Raw genomic sequence first — 10,577 nt, 5'->3', positions numbered from 1 at the left:
GCGTGGGAGAGGGACTTTAATGTCCTTAACATCCGGTTTGTTGATGTCGCATTCAGGCCAACCCCAGGCCCAAATACCATATCAATGTTTCGAACACACATGCATGTGGGTTCCGTACAGTGCCAGTAAATAAAATATGAAACCTTTAGAAAGATTGCCCTTTACCTCTACACGGAGGGCCGCAGTGCAGCTGAGCGCAACAGCGCATAATCAATCAAGATGTAGATCTCAGTTGACAATGCATTACACGATCACATCGGCCTTTACAACTAAAAATAAATAACTGCTACCAGACAGTGGCACTTTGCTATAGTATCGGCGGGAGCTTGTTACTGTTTGAGTTAGTTGGGGGAATGTATGGATGGAAACCATAATTCAACACAAATTGGGTAGGTCAATAGAAGGCTACTTCAGAGTCTGAAAGAAATTGTGGGCGTGGAAGATTTGACTACACTTAACCATCCATTTTATGACAGCCCATTCACTAGAACGAGAACCTTCTGAGCTGCGATATTGATAGGCTACCATATTAAGACATTTAAAATAAAATAAAAATATTCATTTCCCCAGAGTGGATAAAAAGTAACCTGTAAGTAGCCTATCCCAACGTGTCAAATTTAATAGTGTGCTCTCACCTGAACAGTGCTGCAGTCCATAACATTATTATTAACCCGGATTCAGGTTACAAGATTGGAAGTGGAGATGTTGGGAAAACATTTTCTCTGGGTTTGTCTCCTTTCGGTGTCAATTCCGTTATGTTTCGCCGAAGACCTGAAGAGGGATGCGCACATACAGCATGAAAATGATTCAGGTGAAGCTATTTTGCATGTTTTCTGTTTTGATTAAAGCCGGGTTTGCGCGATTTTGTTGCTGGGAGAATAGATCACACCTTTTGCACATAAATTAATGGTATATTTGCCATTACGGACAGATTGCTTCATAGGGCTATGGTTTGCGTTTGGATTATGGAACTATGGCGAACAATTTTAATTATTTAACTTGTGAAAAATAATGTTGACAAGATTTTAACCAAAAGCTTACAATTTACTTAGCATTAGTCATGACCTATAAAATTATGGCAGTTGACTAGATAAACCACATGCAGTTCCCACGCATGTGTCCAAATACAATTTTAATTGCTGTGCATAACATGTGGAAATGTAATACTTTTGTATAATCTTTTTATTATTAAAACTATAATGGAAATCAATTGACTTTAAGCCATCATATGAGTTATTGCATCTGCTTTTGTGTAAAAGAGATGAAGTCTCTAAAACCAGTTTCTGCTTTGAAAGCCTTCAGGGGACAAAGTCTCCATTAAGTCTATGAATCAGGATTGGTTTACTTTAGCAAGAAGTGCACACAATTATTCGATTAATTTGTAATTAAGATGACAAAACCCAGATGGCCATCTCTAGTCCTCTCTGTGCTTTAGTCTTTTTGGCAATACTCATGATATGTAATTATTAAGATGCATAATATTAGTTGTGTACGTTTTCTTACCACAAAGAATTACAAATTGTGGTTGTACATACAACATTCTGGCAGTACAACAAGTACCATTCATTACAAGGTTGGTCTGCAAAGTAGACATTTTTCAGCTAGCCTCCACCCACTGATGCTATATATGTACTGCATCAGATGAGCTCTCTATGATGGCACTATTTTGTAATTAAGACATTTATACTAAAAGGTTGTGTTCTTCAAGGGACAGTTCACCTGAATTACAAATGTACTTCATATTATGGACTCACACAGGGTCGGACTGGGACCAGAAATTGTCCCTGGCATTTCTGCACACCAGCCCGTTTAAAAAAAAAGTGGAAATGAAAAGTGTCCTAGAATCATTGAAGGTGTATAATTAAGGTGAACACATCATTGGGGGCAATATGTTTCATATCTAATCATAAATCCTTGTTTTATATTTCTATAGTTTGGAGCCAAGGGAAACCCGGAAGACTGTTTGCCAGGAGACGGATTTTGCCACATCAGGGACAGCACCACGTTGCAGTAAGTTGTACATTTATCTCCTTAAAACTATAGCAGGAAAAATGTACATTTATCTCCTTAAAACTACATCAGGAACAATGTACATTTATCTCCTTAAAACTACATCAGGAACAATGTACATTTATCTCCTTAAAACTACAGCAGGAACAATGTACTAAATCATGCTTAAAGAGGTTGTATGAAGACCAGCTGTCTAGGAACAGAAGTGGAAGAATTACTTTAGGGATTAATAAACCTGATACTAATCAATCTGAAATGTCCGGAAATAATTTAGGAGCTTCTAAAGAAACTCGGTCAAATAAACATGTCTTTGGCTCCATCCGGTGGTTGGCTGCGTCATTAAATCACTTAATATCAGGTGACTTTACATGACGTCAGAAAAATCTCCATCTGCCCTCCTTCACAGCACACACAAATATGGTTTACAGGGCATTTACACTATACAGTGCCTTCAGGGGGTATTCACACACCTAGACTTTTTCAAAATGTTCTTGTGTTACAGCCTGAATTTAATATGTATTAAATTGAAATGTATTGTCACTGGCCTAAACACAATACCCCATAATGTCAAAGTGGAATTATGTTTTTCGAAATTGTACAAATTAATAAAAAATGTTAAGCTGAAATGTCTTGAATCAATAAGTATTCAACCCCTTTGTTATGGTAAGACTAAATAAGTTCAGGAGTAAAAATGTGCTTAACAAGTCACATAATAAGTTGCATGGACTCTGTGTGCAATAAAAGTGTTTAACATGATTTTTGAATGATTACCTCATCTCTGTACCTCACACATACAATTATCTGTAAGATCCCTCAGTAGAGCAGTGAATCTCAAATACAGATTCAACCAAAAAGACCAGGGAGGTTTTCCATTTCCTCGCAAAGAAGGGCACCTATTCGTTGACAAATAAAAGCAGACATTAAATATCCCTTTCAGCCTGGTGAAGTTAGTAATTACACTTTGGATGGTGTATCAATACACACAGTCACTACAAAGATACAGGCTACAAAGATAAAGGCCTCTATCCAAACTCACCATGAGGCCAATGGTGACTTTAAAACAGTTACAGAGTTTAATGGCTGTGATGGGAATAAACTGAGGATGGATCAACAACATTGTAGTTACTCCACAATAGTAACCTAATTGACAGAGTGAAAAGAAGGAAGCCTGTACAGAGGAACAATATTCCAAAACATGCATCCTGTTTGCAACAAGCACTAAAGTAATAATGCAAAACATTTGGAAAAGCAAGTATCTTTTTGTCCTGAATACAAAGTGTTATGTTTGGGGTAGATCCAATCCAGTACATTACTGAGTACCACTCTCCATATGTTCAAGCATAGTGGTGGCTGCATCATGTTATGGGTATGTTTGGAATCGTTAAGGACTGAGGAGTTTTTCAGTATAAAAAAATTAACGGAATAGAGCTAAGCACAGGCAAAATCCTAAAGGAAACCCTGTTTCAGTCTGCTTTCCACCACACAATGGAAGATTAATTCACCTTTCAGCAGGACAATAACCTAAAACACATGGCCAAATATACACTGGAGTTGTTTACCAAGAAGACAGTGAATGTTCCTGAGTGGCCGAGTTACAGTTTTGACTTAAATCTCCTTGAAAATCTATGGCAAGACTTGAAAATGATTGTCTAGCAATGATCTACAACCAATTTGACAGAGCTTGTGTCACGTCACTTTCAAAAATGTATCAATTGTTTTTCTTAACTTTGTCATTAAGGGGTATTGTGTGTATATGGTTGAGATTACAAAATAATATTTAATCCAATTTTAATCCAGGCTGTAACACAACAAAATGTGGAATAAGTCAATTGAGTCTGAAATCGCTACCAAAGGTGATTCAACTAAGTACTGAGTAAAGGGTCTGAACACTTTTTCCTCAACTTAGATTCCAGGTTTAATCAGTGTGTTATAACATCCTTTAGGGGACAAGTCAAATAAAAGGTCAAAGGGCAGAGAGCGAGGCACAAGAGGCGTGGCTTCAAATCCCACTGCTGACACAAATGTAAGGTAGACAGTAAAGAAGGAATCCATGGACACTGTGACTTCAATGTTATGTTCGTGGACACTGTGACTTCAGTATTACATTCATGGACACTGTGACTTCAGTATTACACTGTGACTTCAATGGACACTGTGACTTCAGTATTACATTCATGGACACTGTGACTTCAGTATTACATTCATGGACACTGTGACTTGAGTATTACACTCATGGACACTGTGACTTCAGTATTACACTGTGACTTCAATGGACACTGTGACTTCAGTATTACATTCATGGACACTGTGACTTCAGTATTACATTCATGGACACTGTGACTTCAGTATTACATTCATGAACACTGTGACTTCAGTATTACACTCATGGACCCTGTGACTTCAGTATTACATTGTGACTTCAATGGACACTGTGACTTCAATATTACACTGTGACTTCAAAATTACACTGTGATTTCAATGGACACTGTAACTTCAATGGACACTGTGACTTCAATGGACACTGACTTCAATGGACACTGTGACTTCAATGGACACTGTGACTTCAGTATTACACTGTGACTTCAATGGACACTGTGACTTCAATGGACACTGACTTCAATGGACACTGTGACTTCAATATTACACTGTGACTTCAATGGACACTGTGACTTCAATGGACACTGTGACTTCAATATTACACCATGGGGACAAATAAAACAGAAAGTTAAACCCTATGAGCAGAAAATGAGGCACCGAGCTCTAAACTGAAGAACTCCCACAAACGTGCTCTTTATACCAGAGCCAGAGCATCCTTGCAATACACGTCCTACTTTCAAAATATCTTGTGATATAGTATGTATTTGTCTATGGGTGATGTTGGGTGATATAGTATGTATTTGTCTATGGGTGATGTTGGGTGATATAGTATGTATTTGTCTATGGGTGATGTTGGGTGATATAGTATGTATTTGTCTATGGGTGATGTTGGGTGATTCGTTATGTATTTGTCTATGGGTGATGTTGGGTGATATAGTATGTATTTGTCTATGGGTGATGTTGGGTGATATAGTATGTATTTGTCTATGGGTGATGTTGGGTGATATAGTATGTATTTGTCTATGGGTGATGTTGGGTGATATAGTATGTATTTGTCTATGGGTGATGTTGGGTGATTCAGTATGTATTTGTCTATGGGTGATGTTGGGTGATTCAGTATGTATTTGTCTATGGGTGATGTTGGGTGATTCAGTATGTATTTGTCTATGGGTGATGTTGGGTGATATAGTATGTATTTGTCTATGGGTGATGTTGGGTGATATAGTATGTATTTGTCTATGGGTGATGTTGGGTGATATAGTATGTATTTGTCTATGGGTGATGTTGGGTGATATAGTATGTATTTGTCTATGGGTGATGTTGGGTGATATAGTATGTATTTGTCTATGGGTGATGTTGGGTGATATAGTATGTATTTGTCTATGGGTGATGTTGGGTGATTCGGTATGTATTTGTCTGTGGGTGAAGTTGGGTGTTTCAGTATGTATTTGTCTATGGGTGATGTTGGGTGATATAGTATGTATTTGTCTATGGGTTAATTTGGGTGATTCGGTATGTATTTGTCTATGGGTGATGTTGGGTGATTCGTTATGTATTTGTCTATGGGTGATGTTGGGTGATTCGGTATGTATTTGTCTGTGGGTGAAGTTGGGTGTTCCAACATATTTTTCCCTGTGGGTGAAGTTTCAGAAACACGAGCCTGTAGCCCCTGCCCGGCGGTGTGGCCGTCTGATGGATAGCTGTGCCCCTCACACTCCCTGCTGTGACCCCTGTGCCTCCTGCCGCTGTCGCCTCTTCAACACCATCTGCCACTGCTGGAGACTGGGCCCACACTGCCCCAAGAAGACCTAGACAAACACACACACACACACACACACACACACACACACACACACACACACACACACACACACACACACACACACACACACACACACACACACACACACACACAATACACAATACACAATACACAACACATACAACACACTCCACACATACACACACACACACACACACCACACACACACACACACACACACACACACACACACACACACACACACACATACACACACACACACACACACATAATACACACCACACACACAATACACACCACACACCATATACACCACACACACACACACACAACTCTTCACCACATATACACACACACGACTGCCACTGTTGGAAACTGGGCCAGCACTGCCCCTAGAGGAACCAGAGACCCTGTACAGGCAAACACACACACTCACACATACACATCTCACAGAGACTGCTAGACATCACACTGATGCACTTGCACAGGTAAACACATACGGATCCAAAACCTGGACATACTACACAGATATATATGCTTAAATGTTTTGGACCTGATGAATGACACATCACATATCGCAAGGCCCACAATATAGGTTCAATGACACATCACATATCGCAAGGCCCACAATATAGGTTCAATGACACATCACATATCGCAAGGTCCACAATATAGGTTCAATGACACATCACATATCGCAAGGTCCACAATATAGGTTCAATGACACATCACATATCGCAAGGCCCACAATATAGGTTCAATGACACATCACATATCGCAAGGTCCACAATATAGGTTCAATGACACATCACATATCGCAAGGTCCACAATATAGGTTCAATGACACATCACATATCGCAAGGTCCACAATATAGGTTCAATGACACATCACATATCGCAAGGTCCACAATATAGGTTCAATGACACATCACGTATCGCAAGGTCCACAATATAGGTTCAATGACACATCACGTATCGCAAGGTCCACAATATAGGTTCAATGACACATCACGTATCGCAAGGCCCACAATATAGGTTCAATGACACATCACGTATCGCAAGGTCCACAATATAGGTTCAATGACACATCACGTATCGCAAGGTCCACAATATAGGTTCAATGACACATCACGTATCGCAAGGCCCACAATATAGGTTCAATGACACATCACATATCGCAAGGCCCACAATATAGGTTCAATGACACGTCACATATCGCAAGGCCCACAATATAGGTTCAATGACACGTCACATATCGCAAGGCCCACAATATTGGTTCAATGACACATCACATATCGCAAGGCCCACAATATTGGTTCAATGACACATCACGTATCGCAAGGCCCACAATATTTTCTATGTATGTATATAAACGATGTATGGATGTGTTGTGGATATGTAACAGTATATGTTTCCTGCACAACTGTATTAATTCAGCTTTTGTATAATTGTGCTACTGTAGATTGTAGGTCATGTCGAGCCAATGCTAACCCATAAAAACATCAAATAACTTCCACAAACATCCTCTCTATATTTTCTCTATTGAATAAATAACTTTGTTAGCCTCACTCATCTACTTTTTTATTGCTATTCTCACCAGTTATCCCTGCTGGCAAAACATATTGCTGTATGCTCAATAACAGGTTTTGCTGCTGTGGTTACATATATTTTGAAATTACTAGCAAACTCCCCAGTGGATTAAAGTGGATATAAGGTAGTGAGAGCTTGGGGCAGCAGCGTAGAAAGGGATAGCTTTGTGGCTGGGCATAAGTAAGGCTAGGCATAAGTACAAGTGGCTGGGCTAACATTTTCCGGCAAAAATACCTGACATATTTAAGTGAACATTTGTGCATCACATTGGATTATTTAAAACATAATACAGGATAAATGTAACTAAAAACTACCACAGTGCGAACTACGCAACCGCTTACTACAACACTGCTGACAAAGCAGGCCGATTGCCTGAGTCCAACAGTAAGGAAACATAATGAAATACACAACATGTCTATAACCTACATACTCAAGAGAGAGAGAGAGAAACAAACAAACAAACAAACAAAAAAAAGATGAAAGATTTTACAGCAGCAGACAAGTGATACAATTGGAAAAATGTTACTGTCACAAAATACAGATAATGGGCTAGATTGTTGAGACGATCTGATTGATGTCTTGATACGGCCTGTAGTGAAGAAGAGTCTCTCTACACTACATAAAGTCACTGGAAGGGTGATGATGGTCCTTAGTAGCCTATTGATGTGAGGGAAAATGTCCAGGGATTTGAATTCCTGCCCTCCCCCCAACTTTCCGACGCAGTTGCTGAATAAACACGGTTAATTCAGCATTCTCATCAGATACATGATAGTGATTGCATAGGTCCAGCAGTGATTCTTTCAGTAATCCTAGACGCTGGCAGACAGGACGCTGCTGCTCTCATTATTCCATATGGATCCTCCTGGAACTGGGTGTGCAGCTCAGTCAAACGGATAGAGACATATATAAGGATTGGAAGCACCCCAATTAGATCCCAGGAGCCTCCTGCATTTTTCTAAATTTCCAATTAGTCAGGAGACAATACAAAACGACAAATCAAATTCATTTATTTCATTTGATATTTATTTTAAGCCAGCCTGATTGGCTAGTGCCCGGCCCTGAATAGAGAATAAGTTGTAATAAATGATAACAAAACAATTCTCCATGTGAATGTAGCTGGGTTGCCAGGACGGGTGGTTAATAGACCGGCGAAGTTGAGCACCGGAGAGGGGGGAGCGGGAGTAGACATGACAGTAGCCTGTAACCAGTCTATAGCCTTTAGCAGCAGTGGAAGGAGAGTCATTCAAGATGTCCGTTCTCCCCCCCCCCCCCCCCCCCCCACACACACACACACAAAGTTCAGTGTAAAATCATCAAAGTGTAGTCCAGAGGTGTACTCTCTGATAGGCATGGTGCAATACAGTCACACACAGTCACACATTATCAAGTCCCTCGATTGAGCACCTGATTCCCCTTTTTGTTCAAACTGGGCTGAAGCGTGTTTGGGTACGCTTTCATTCTATTAGTCACACATACCTCGCTGAGAGCTGGTTCACACAGTGATACATTCACCAAGAGAACAGAGACCGCAGGCTCCACGACATTACCCTTATTCCTCTCATTACTGTAACTTCAAGATTTATTCTCTCAAGATGTATGTGTCAAATTGTTCCCTCAGGACAAATGCTAACTAGACAACCATGCAGATCTGTGTGTGTGGCTCGCATCTTGGTCCAATTTCCAATTGAAAATGACATGCAATGGTTTAGAGAAAAGTTTATGAATCTTAAAGACTTAGAGAAAATATAAATAATTGTCTTGTTACTTCTTTCTTCTGTTGTTAAGCTTTGTGGTCAGAGGTCATTATATGACTGCTAACATTGTCTGTCAGGTGGTGAAAACAGTGTTTTCCCCTTGATCGACCCCAGAGTTGACATGGGATTTTTTTTTTTTTACTTCAGTATTGTGGATGTTTTAAAAAATATTTTCTGTTTTCTGTTATTGCAAACCACACAAATCCTAAGTTTAGGAAAACAATATGCTATTACTCATGGGTGTGGGGAGGTGAGCCGCATTCTGTCCAGCAACATTTATGTCCATTTAGGTGACCCCTTTTCACTCAAAAGAATCCCCGGAGGCACAATTTCTTTACAGCCTCTTTAAAAACATCACTCTTATCTTGCTCACATTTTTCTGCAGTTAAAGATAACCTGCATAAACATCTGCATATGGTTGATTTTGCAAATACAGGCACTTTTGGATGTTAAATGTTTTTGAAAACTAAACCGCTTGGAACTGATTTTTATCTATCTGAATATTTTCTTCATTCTGGAAACAAGTTCCAATAGTGTCTGAGAACATACTATTTAAGAATATAAAGAATACCAGAGGGGAAATGTCATTACCACCACGTCATAAAATGTGCTATTTTAGTTTAAAGGATATTACAGAAATGTTGCTTTAGATATTTTATAGAACATTTCAGAAGATTTTTGTTAAATCGTGCTTTCTTTTACTATTTAGAAATGTTCTTATTTATATGTATTCATCATTGTCATGTATAAATGTCCATATATGCCTCGATAATACTCAAAAACATATATTTACCACATCAAAATGTTTACATTTTACATTATTTTAGGAATTATCTTAAGAACAAGCATATAATCTTCACTTATGGGAAAAATCATCCATATCAATTGTAATTGAATAACACCTTTTCCTCAAAAATATGTACCGTCATGGTAATGCCTTAGCGTTGTGGTAATGGCAGAGTGCGGTGGAAATTACATTTCAAATTAAACAACTGATGAAAAATACCATTAAACATTTTAAATGTCACAGTTGTACGTTTCATTTTATTGAAGACATAGAACACACCATTCAAAACCTCAAAACACAAAGTCTGCAATGCCTTAAAGCCTTAAAGCATCTTTTAGAACAATTTTGAGATTCAAAGCATTAGGCAGAAATACATGTACAAGATAGGAAACACTGGTTGAAATGAAACAAATTATTGCTCACTGGTTGCAGTCTATTGATTCAGACTCATGAGACAGGTATGTGCTCACTCAAGATTAGCCCATAATGCTCTCTATTGCTCTCTATTGCTTAACACAAGAGCATATTTCCTCTCAAGCATCATATGCCATTTTGT

At 38.9% G+C, this 10,577-nt stretch overlaps 1 non-coding gene across 1 annotated transcript; it reads left to right on the top strand.

Annotated features, from left to right (window-relative positions):
* The first annotated feature begins 482 nt into the window (after positions 1 to 482).
* Positions 483 to 10,261, top strand: LOC109872133 (uncharacterized). The gene is made up of 3 exons (XR_004205877.1): positions 483 to 811; positions 1,934 to 2,010; positions 5,752 to 10,261. It is a non-coding gene; the product is annotated as an uncharacterized LOC109872133 (transcript).
* Positions 10,262 to 10,577: the final 316 nt, after the last annotated feature.

This window comes from Oncorhynchus kisutch, linkage group LG27 (assembly GCF_002021735.2).
Source record: "Oncorhynchus kisutch isolate 150728-3 linkage group LG27, Okis_V2, whole genome shotgun sequence".
NCBI lineage: Eukaryota > Metazoa > Chordata > Actinopteri > Salmoniformes > Salmonidae > Oncorhynchus > Oncorhynchus kisutch.
Note: the sequence above shows the minus strand (reverse complement) of the source record. Positions and strands in the feature narration are given on the sequence as shown.